This window comes from Myodes glareolus, chromosome 16, assembly GCF_982192425.1.
Source record: "Myodes glareolus chromosome 16, mMyoGla1.1, whole genome shotgun sequence".
Classification (NCBI taxonomy): Eukaryota; Metazoa; Chordata; class Mammalia; order Rodentia; family Cricetidae; genus Myodes; species Myodes glareolus.
Genome location: NC_142041.1, coordinates 65,588,611 through 65,597,826, shown reverse-complemented (window position 1 = coordinate 65,597,826; position 9,216 = coordinate 65,588,611). Strand labels below are relative to the sequence as shown.

General features: G+C 31.9%; 1 long non-coding RNA gene across 1 annotated transcript; it reads right to left on the bottom strand.

Annotated features, from left to right (window-relative positions):
- Positions 1-7,833: 7,833 nt before the first annotated feature.
- On the bottom strand, positions 7,834-8,944 carry LOC146891492 (uncharacterized). Its single transcript, XR_014997387.2, has 2 exons — positions 8,525-8,944; positions 7,834-8,245 (listed from the first exon to the last, which is right to left on the bottom strand). It is a non-coding gene; the product is annotated as an uncharacterized LOC146891492 (long non-coding RNA).
- Positions 8,945-9,216: the final 272 nt, after the last annotated feature.

Here is a 9,216-nt window from a genome sequence, read left to right as displayed (position 1 = left end):
TTCTGGTAAAAAGAATACAACCAAGTATTTATGAATCTCAAAAAAAGTTCCCAAAAATTGTCCATTCAGTACTTCATTGGAAGACTTATTTCCCTAAACTAGTATAATTTTCCTGCATATTTAAATACATTTCACATATTACATAGTTTTATGAACCTCTATTTCCTTGCATTTCTGTGTACCAGCTAGTGAAAATTTTTGTTACAAAGAACTACATCTGAGTTAATTTTTACTGTCCCTCGCAACCTAAAAGAACATATCTACAATATTACCCTTTCAATAAATTGTAGACCATTATAAAACTTAATTGACAAATTGCTCCCAAAACTTTTCTGTTCTCTTTCTTTTAATTAAGAAAGGAATTCAAATTCTTAGTCTTAGATGTTCATGATTTTATAAAATTATTAGTTATGTTATTTCTGGGAGTGTCACCTTGAAAATGAATTATAAGAGTTACATTCAGCACAAGCAATCACGTGGATTTGAAAAGAATCCTTCAAAGCAACCTTGTGAAATTCGAATATCACAGTACGAGATATGAAACAGTTGGAAAGAACACACTTTATTCTAAAGACACAAAGCAAACATATTCCTTAGAATAAAAATTATTCACTCTGGCAAAAGATACCAAGAATTGGAAACAGAAACAGAAAGCACAGTGATAGTTAATTTTATTTCACTAAGCACACTGAGGAATAAGCCCTTACTTTCCCAGTTGGATTTTGGGGAAGAGAAGAAAAATACAGTTCAAATTTTACAATGTTAGAATATGCCATTCTTTATTATGCATTTATACTTATTTTCTATGAACCTTTGACATACTCTCTAATAAAACCAAGAATGTACAATAATATCAAATAGGTTTATGAGCTGAAATTTTGGATTTTTGTAGTGTCATTAAAAAGACCAATTATTGATTTTTTTGTCCCCAAATACTGACTCTGTACCGGAGAGTCCACCATATGCCAGACTTTCTTTAACTGCTTTATGTGGATGGAACAAAAGGAGAATAAAATCATCGAGTTGGATGTCACAAAAGGCATGTGTTTCCATTCATAAAGTATTTCTCTAACCCACACAAGCTATCCTTTGTCATCTGGATCTGCCCCATTTTGAAATTATTCTCTGCTGTTAATGAGAAGTGACTACAATTTGATTAATCTCAAACATGTGTCACACATAAACAATGTAGAGGGCTGAATTCAATTATTATCCTCATAGACTGTACATGATGCTCATAGGAAGAACCACATACATTGTTAAGGAAACATGAAGTCCCATCTCACTACAGCAAGGATATACTTAATACAACATCTTCCAGTTCAGTTGAAGTGTTAAATTCACAGAAGAACCTATTGCAGTCAGTTCCCAAGACTGAAATATTTAAATGAAGTGAGAGTCTCATTTCTGGGATCTATTTCTCAACCCTGTAAATTCTCTAGATCCTGGACCCTATTATTTTAACTCTTTCCTCCAAAGCCACTCAATTCTAGAAAGTTTGCAGTAGACAAACACACATTGACCTAGCTCAGAAAGTTTCAATTAAAAAGAGGAAGCATCTCCTTTGCTTAATTCAAATTATTCCTCATCATTCTTAATTCATCATCTCTATTTTAGGATATGTACTAAAACATTCATTCTACAAAGTACTAATTAAATTTTCACAAATGTAGTATGCCTCTGACTACATTATAAGAAGAAAACTTATATAATAAAGTAGTTGTGATTTAAGAAACAATGATCCCATTTAGGTATTTCTGTCCAACTTTCTTACAAAAAAAGTGTTTTTCTTTCTTATTATACAGCCTGCAGTAATAAGTGAAATATTATCCTAATTAATTTTCCCCCCAGCTGTATATAAATCAATAGCTGCAGCATCCCAAAGGAAATGCACACTGCATGGCCCTGCAAATTCCTAATGAATGCAAATAGAATGACCTTTCTCTGACAACTATGAATACTGTTTCGCAATTTTACCATTAAAACCGCTGCTATCAGCAATTCATTCAGTAAACAGCAAGCAAACAATAGTTGTAAATAACTATTCATTACAGCAAAACAAAATGAAAAATCTTATTTGAAGTTATGCAACTTTTAAACCTTGAGACTGATTATTTTATTTTATTTTTATGTGGAAATTCAGTCACAAATGTAACCAATCTCAATTCTCCTTCAATTGTCTCTGTTCTAGAAGAAAAGTGGTTTATGTAATTCTATGGTAGGTCATTTAAAAGAGGATTTGACTTAGACGTGCTATCATGAATAAAGTAGATCAATGAGCAGATTTATAAAGCTCTAATCACAACATTGAACTTACCAGAGAACTGTGATGATAGCCCATAGGAAACATCTTGCATATGGAAAATTATATTGCCATAACATAAAGCCATCTGTGTGATGAATTTGTAGAGAAAATTAAACATAAAAACAGACTCCTTAAGGTTGGCACCTGTGAAAACTTGAAAAAAAGTTCAGATTAAATTATATTCTTGTCCATTTTGACGACTGGATTACCTAAATCTAAAGTATAATAAACCTACAAGCACATTTATAGACTGATACATTTTTCTCTCAATAGTTCAATAAACTCATGATAATTTCTCATTAAGTACAAAGAATTATAAAACAAAGCTTAGAAGACATTTTCAAATGTAGAACCAAATTATTCTGGTCATAGATTTATGATCAAAAAACTCTTCTGAGTTCCTAAGATCCCAATGTAGTTAGCCACTAGGATTTACAAATGCCAGCAAATTTCCAAAGAGTCTCTGGAAGTCTTCCATCGTATGAACATTTCTTCTGTTTTGTAAATTATTTTACACCTCTAAATTGTACTGTCTTCTACTATCCCATAATTAATTGGCATCCTAATTGGTTATTAATGAGTTTATATAAAATCTCTTCATATGGAAGTATTACCTTGCTTTAAAAGTTATCGCACAACTATTTTAGTGTAGAATGAACTTTCTACACTTTCAAAAGCTAGAATTATTTCAAACCTATTCAAATGATTTCTAGAAACAATTCTAAAAGTATTTCTACAGCTTGCTTAACAACATAGTGCAAAAAAAGCAGTTTTTAACTGCACTAAACATTCCACAGTTGAGAACATCTCCTGTAATGCTTGTACTCTCACACCTGTGATTCCTTCGTGTTCAAAATGAATCCCTGCTACATCTCACTCAATATTGATCTGCAAAGCATTTCTCCCAATCCTTTTCCCAGTGTGGTCACTGAACGGTATCAGAGTTCAATAGGAAGATCAGCTGCTCATCCGCTTTTTACTAAAGCAATTTGTATTATGGATTTATTTTAGCAGTCTACAGTGGCAGCTGCTGTTTTTACTATTTAAATGCTTTGATTATTTGACCTCGCTTACTTTATCTTTCTAAGTGCTTTGCATGGGCTTCAACATTTGATCAATAAGTGGGGATTCCTCTACAGGGTTATATTGAAATCAAGCTCAACTCAGGGTTCCTGTGCCCAGAGTTTATTACTTGATCTGTCTTCTTGTGTTTTTATTTTGATAAGTTTAAAACCTAGTTATGTAAGCAAAAGTCTTCTGTTTGGAAAGTCATGCAATTCATTAAACTAACTCTGACTTTCACACATCAATTTCTTCATTGTATTTACTCAAAGGAAATAATTTCTAGATAATATTGCACTGCAAAACATTTAATTTTTTATATAAGCAGAAGATAGTCGTATGTAAGGAATGGAAGTGCTGTAATGTTCTATAGTATTGGTAATAACTGAAACTTAAAGGACAACTTTTATGTATAGAATTTGAATTTTATGACATGTTCTACATCAAGATTTCATATTTATCTTTGTAGTGTGTATACCATGTCTGTGATGATATTTGACATCTGGCTGTTTTTACTCACTTACTGTGAGCTAGTCGTTCCAAAGAATCTACCAAATGCATTACAGCACTAAGTTATGTAGTATTAACTGTAATGAAACATGAAAAAATTGGTAAACATAGGAAAACCATTTAAAATATTAAAATGTGAAATGTTAAAATATTAAAATGCTTAAGTATTATTTAATTTTATAGAACAAACTACTGATTCAATGAAAAAATTTAAAACCATTATCAATTATTAAAATAATCAATAGGTGTGTCTTTGAAAATGATTATGAAACAGATGACCAGACTAAAGATCATAAAATATATTTGAGAATAAGGAAATGTTTCACTCAAATAAAGGTGATGTTTCACTCTTGAATGTGAACTGCATAAGAAATTATTCATTTTGCATGCTTTGAACACTTTTCAAATCAAATCGAATGTTTAGAGCCAAATTCTATATTAATTATCAATTCTATTAAAATAAAAATGGATCCCCAAATTAGCTAAAACAAAGAAATTTCAGAATATGTCTGTTGTACTAAACTGTTCAATTTGCTGTTACCTTTTGCTGTGATTCCATCATGTTTGAAATCTTTAAGTTCATCTAATAACATGAAATAAAGTTTACCTTTTTACTCTAAGTAGTGAGATTTTCAAATTTAAAAATATAGACATTAATAAAAAGAGTATTGAGTATTGAGAAAAAAGAGAGTATTTTGCAAAACCAAAGGAACTTTCAATATCTATCCTCAATCTTATATACAATAACTTGATAACATTTTCCAAATATGAGAATTTGATAGGAACTCAGCAGTTTGCTTCAGGGATCACAAATGGAAAATAACAAGAATATGAGGTAAACAAATAAATAACTAAATTCTTATTATTTGCATGTGTCCATCTGTGAGAATATAAGATTTTCTGGATACATACAAAGCTAACATTCTGAATTGCAGAAGGGTTACACTCATATCACTATTTTGGAAATACTGGTCAAAGTGATGGTTCAGGAACTCTCCTTTTAGACTATGCTATACACTATTTTACAACAATTTTTCTTCTTCTTGTAGTGAATAACATGTCATGCACACATGAGTACAAACAAAGCTAACAGTAAATAATTCATTTTGACAAGTACATGCACAAATTTAAGGTAAAAAAACAGAATTCTTAAGTATGAGAAGAGTGATATATATATATATATATATATATATATATATATATATACACACACATATACATATATCCAACCATTTGCTCTCAAGATATTTCCAAAAAACCAACAGCTTCTTTTGAAGGTGTGTTGGAGAGGAATACCTGGGAGAAATCATTTTCCCAAAGCTGTGCATTTCTGCAGAATACAACCCTAGCAGTGCATACTCATACTTTTCCCTCACGTGGGTAAACGTTAAGGGAGAAGAATCCAAGTTTCATGATACAACAACACAAAGCTGGGAAGTGAAAATTAGGTTGCAGTGAAGTCCTGGAAATATGACTGTAAAAGTTAATCAATAAAATGTCTATTTCTGTCTATTCACCAGAGGCCCCAGCTGCATAGCTTCACTCAATCGATACTACAAATTATTACGATTTCCAGCTTCCCACTGGACATTCAGAACAAATCTTTCAAGTGTAACAGGCTTATACCAAGTGCATGGTGTGTGTTCTCTATATTTACTTCAAAAGGAGTAGTAGAGAAAGGGAATCCTTCCTGAATCGTCTGTATGGATTCAACTTTTTTGCCTTCAAAAGCTTAGGGTCATTTTTTATTGCTTTAAAAGTTTTCCTTTATATTACCAAAGTTTTGCATGAATCCCCTTTTTCCAGTTTATTTTGCATTTAGCAATGCATGATTTAACCTAGGAAAGTATTTTGGTAGTATGGCAGCCAGGCTGTTTGTGAGTGGTTACACCAGGTAATAAAGGAATTAACTGTCAAAAATCCTCCCAGATACAAGATGTGTATTAAGAAGATAAATATGAAATCTTAACATAGTCTGTGCTTCAAAATATAAATTCTTGTTATTGTATTTTATGACTTGCTAAAAACACTTAAAATCAAGTTTCATGTTCCATTCCCTTTTTAATAAACAATAATAAACCCATCAATTCAGAAGTGATTGCGTTATTTGAGGAAATAATATTTCCAAGCTCTGCTTTCAAGTGAGATTCTCTGAACTTGGCCCTTGTCTCCTTTGCAGAAATGAATCATTTGCTTAGCAAAAATTTTATTTATCTTTGTTTTATATGAATTACCTGGAAAAGATCCAGTATTCTTCAGAAAAGGAATTGTTATGTTAAATGAACTCGTTAAAATGCTCGAATGCCTAAGTGACCGTGTTTATCCTTCTGTTGACAGGAAGACAGTACAATGTCTGGTGCCAGTGGAGCCAAACCACTGGTTAATTCCCTCAGCTCCAGCCACCTGTAGATCAAGCTGGCAAAACCAGAGAAACCTAATTCTCAACTGACTCGTCCCCAGGGCTATGTTTGATTGGTATTAAAATTAGGGACATGGTTTTTATGCATAGACACCTTCATTAAACATGAATACATACTTTGTAAGGTGAACTACAATTTTCATTGTTATTGTTTATTTGTTACTTTTCAGAAAATGGAATTAGGTATGAGGAAGCACACCTGGTGCTGTAGCCCCAGCACTAGGGAAACTGAGCAAGTAGAAACACAAATCCAAAGACCATCCTCAGCTACAATACAAGATATGTCTCTAAATAAAGTAAAAAGAGTAAAATAAAAATAATAAAACAAAAGCGAGCTTCATTTCTTTATGAAAATATCAAAATGAAGATGACAGTTTTCAGGTTTGAAATTTTCCTTGTAACATGGTCTAATTTGACTCTGAAAAATACTTAGTTGTTCATCAATGGAATGTTTTAAAATTAGTCACTATTCTACTTTGATTTCTTATCTAATAATTGTAAACAACATAGGAGTTTCATATAAAGAGAAAGAATCCTTTGGTTAATTTCACTTTAGCTGACTTGAACAATTAAACAGAGAACCATAGGCTAAGCAGAAAGAACTTTACCTTGACCAGTCACTGTACTTTAATCAGATGAACCTTTTTCCATTTATTTTCCTGTGAAATCTAAGTGAATCGTTATAGCCTGAAATTTTGACCTGTGTTGGCTTGTTTTGTTTGTTTATTTAAATGTGATCTCTACTGTTTTGAAATTATAAGTCTCACTTTCCTAATATTAAGCTGATATAAACATCACTGTCATCCTCTCCTATGTTTTCTGTTTTCTAAAATATCAATATATCATTTTCTTAATATAATGTACTTTTCAAAGGATCATAATATTTATAACATTTGTCTATTACTTTATTATTTGCAAAGATACTTTGTTTGCCACACCTCTTTTCCTTATAACCACCTCTACATTCTTACCATTTATTTAAATGTAGCTTTTTGTTGTATAAATACTGATATCTGAAACATTAATGGAAACAGGATTCATCAGAGTTTCGTTTTACTTATAGGTATTAAAATGTTGATCTAAATTGTAGAATTATTTCTTTTAATTTTATTTTTTAAAAGTACTAAATCTTTTAATAGATAAACAAAAAAGTCATTATGTCAAAATTCTATTTTAACAATATTAGTTGATTTATCAGTAAGTTGAAAATGCTATACAAGGATATGAGGTACATTAAGTGAGTTTGTGAACTGACCTCCAAAGATCAGTTAATATCAAATGCACATTTCAGTTTGGCCTCAGGACTGTGTTCCACAATGAATTAGAGAAAAAAAATTGGTTTAGAAATGTGTATTTTATCTAACTGTGATTATTCAATATAATCAAGCTTTGGTTACCAAAGTTTAATAGTATAATACTTGAGAGAGAGGCGAGGAGGAAGGGAGAGAATTTATGTAGATTATGACATTTTCATTATAATTTTTAAATAACTAAATACAATCAAGAAAAGGAGAAGACAGAACACAAAATCAGGAAATATCTCAAAAAATTCTGTGACATTTATTTGAAAAATAAATGATAAAATCAGAACTTCTATAACCTGTTTTAGACATGGTTTTTAAATAAATGTTTGACTAATCAGAACAAGAATTAATACTCAAAACGTTCTCCTAAGAACAGTTTTCGTGACTGCTTCAAAGCTTGTCCAGACGTTGCATTCCTTTTCTTCGTAGTCCTTCCAGTGCTTCAAGTGTCTGTGCACAAATCTGCTCTAAATGTCCCCTGATTTAATCGCCATTTGCTTAGAGCAGCTACTTTAACAGAAAAGAAAGGCAAACAGAGCCATATGTAACCTTTGGACTCTAAAATCTGTAAGATGAGACGGCCCCTGGCAGGTAGGTGCTGTGGGGACAGAGTCCATCTCTCCTCCGCTCCCACGTTGGCCATATCTGTGAATGTTAACAAGAAAGTTCACTGCCACACCTTAGATCAGAAACTGAAAGGGGGGATTTCCAGTTTTCAGTATGTGGCATAATAGTTAAGAAATAAAGCAAATTTCATGTTTTTTTCTACTCTATAACCAAACCGTATTGAATAAGGTAGCAAACACGCTCAAAGCCATTTGCAAGATACAGAGTAAAATAAAGCATTTAACAATGAAAGTTAAAGATTTGACTTGATTTCAGCCTGTAAAGTCAAACTTTGTGAAATACTGAAAAACAACTCACTTGCAGTCATTTGATTCTTCTTCAGAAGCCATAATTCCCTCTGTCACTGTCTTCAGCTCGGCCTGGGGTTTTGTACTGTTCTGTTCTTGGCGGACTCTTGTTCGCCCAGACGCTCTTGAGCAGCTTTCAAGCTGGATTCCATTAGAAGAAGTTTTTCATCTTGACTGGCAAGTTCTTGTGCTGAAAGATAAAACAAGAACACTGTTTAAACACATACACACGCGCGCACACACACACACACACACACACACATACACACACACACACACACACAATCACAGAGAAAAACTTTGTTTTACCCTTTTAATGTTTAAATTTAATGCAATATAACTTTGAGAGAGATTTAAACAATTTCTTGTCAAATTGCAAGCGCTTACAAGTTTCAGACTTCTACTTAAAGAACTTAAGGAAATAAAGGTATGTAATGAGGACTTGAGATCAATGCCCGAATCTCAGATTCATACGTTATTCAGTTATAAAATTACATGGAATAATCAGACATTATTGAGAATGGTACTTCTGTTACTATGTATTATTAAAAAAATGTTGATACGTAGAAATCTTATTCCTTCATTAGCATAGGTTTGAAGCACAAATATGTACACAAACAAAAGCAAATTATATCAAAAATGACCTTTTTGTCTTCTGGCGTATTTTCAGCGTTTATGAATTATACGTACTTTTCAAGGTCA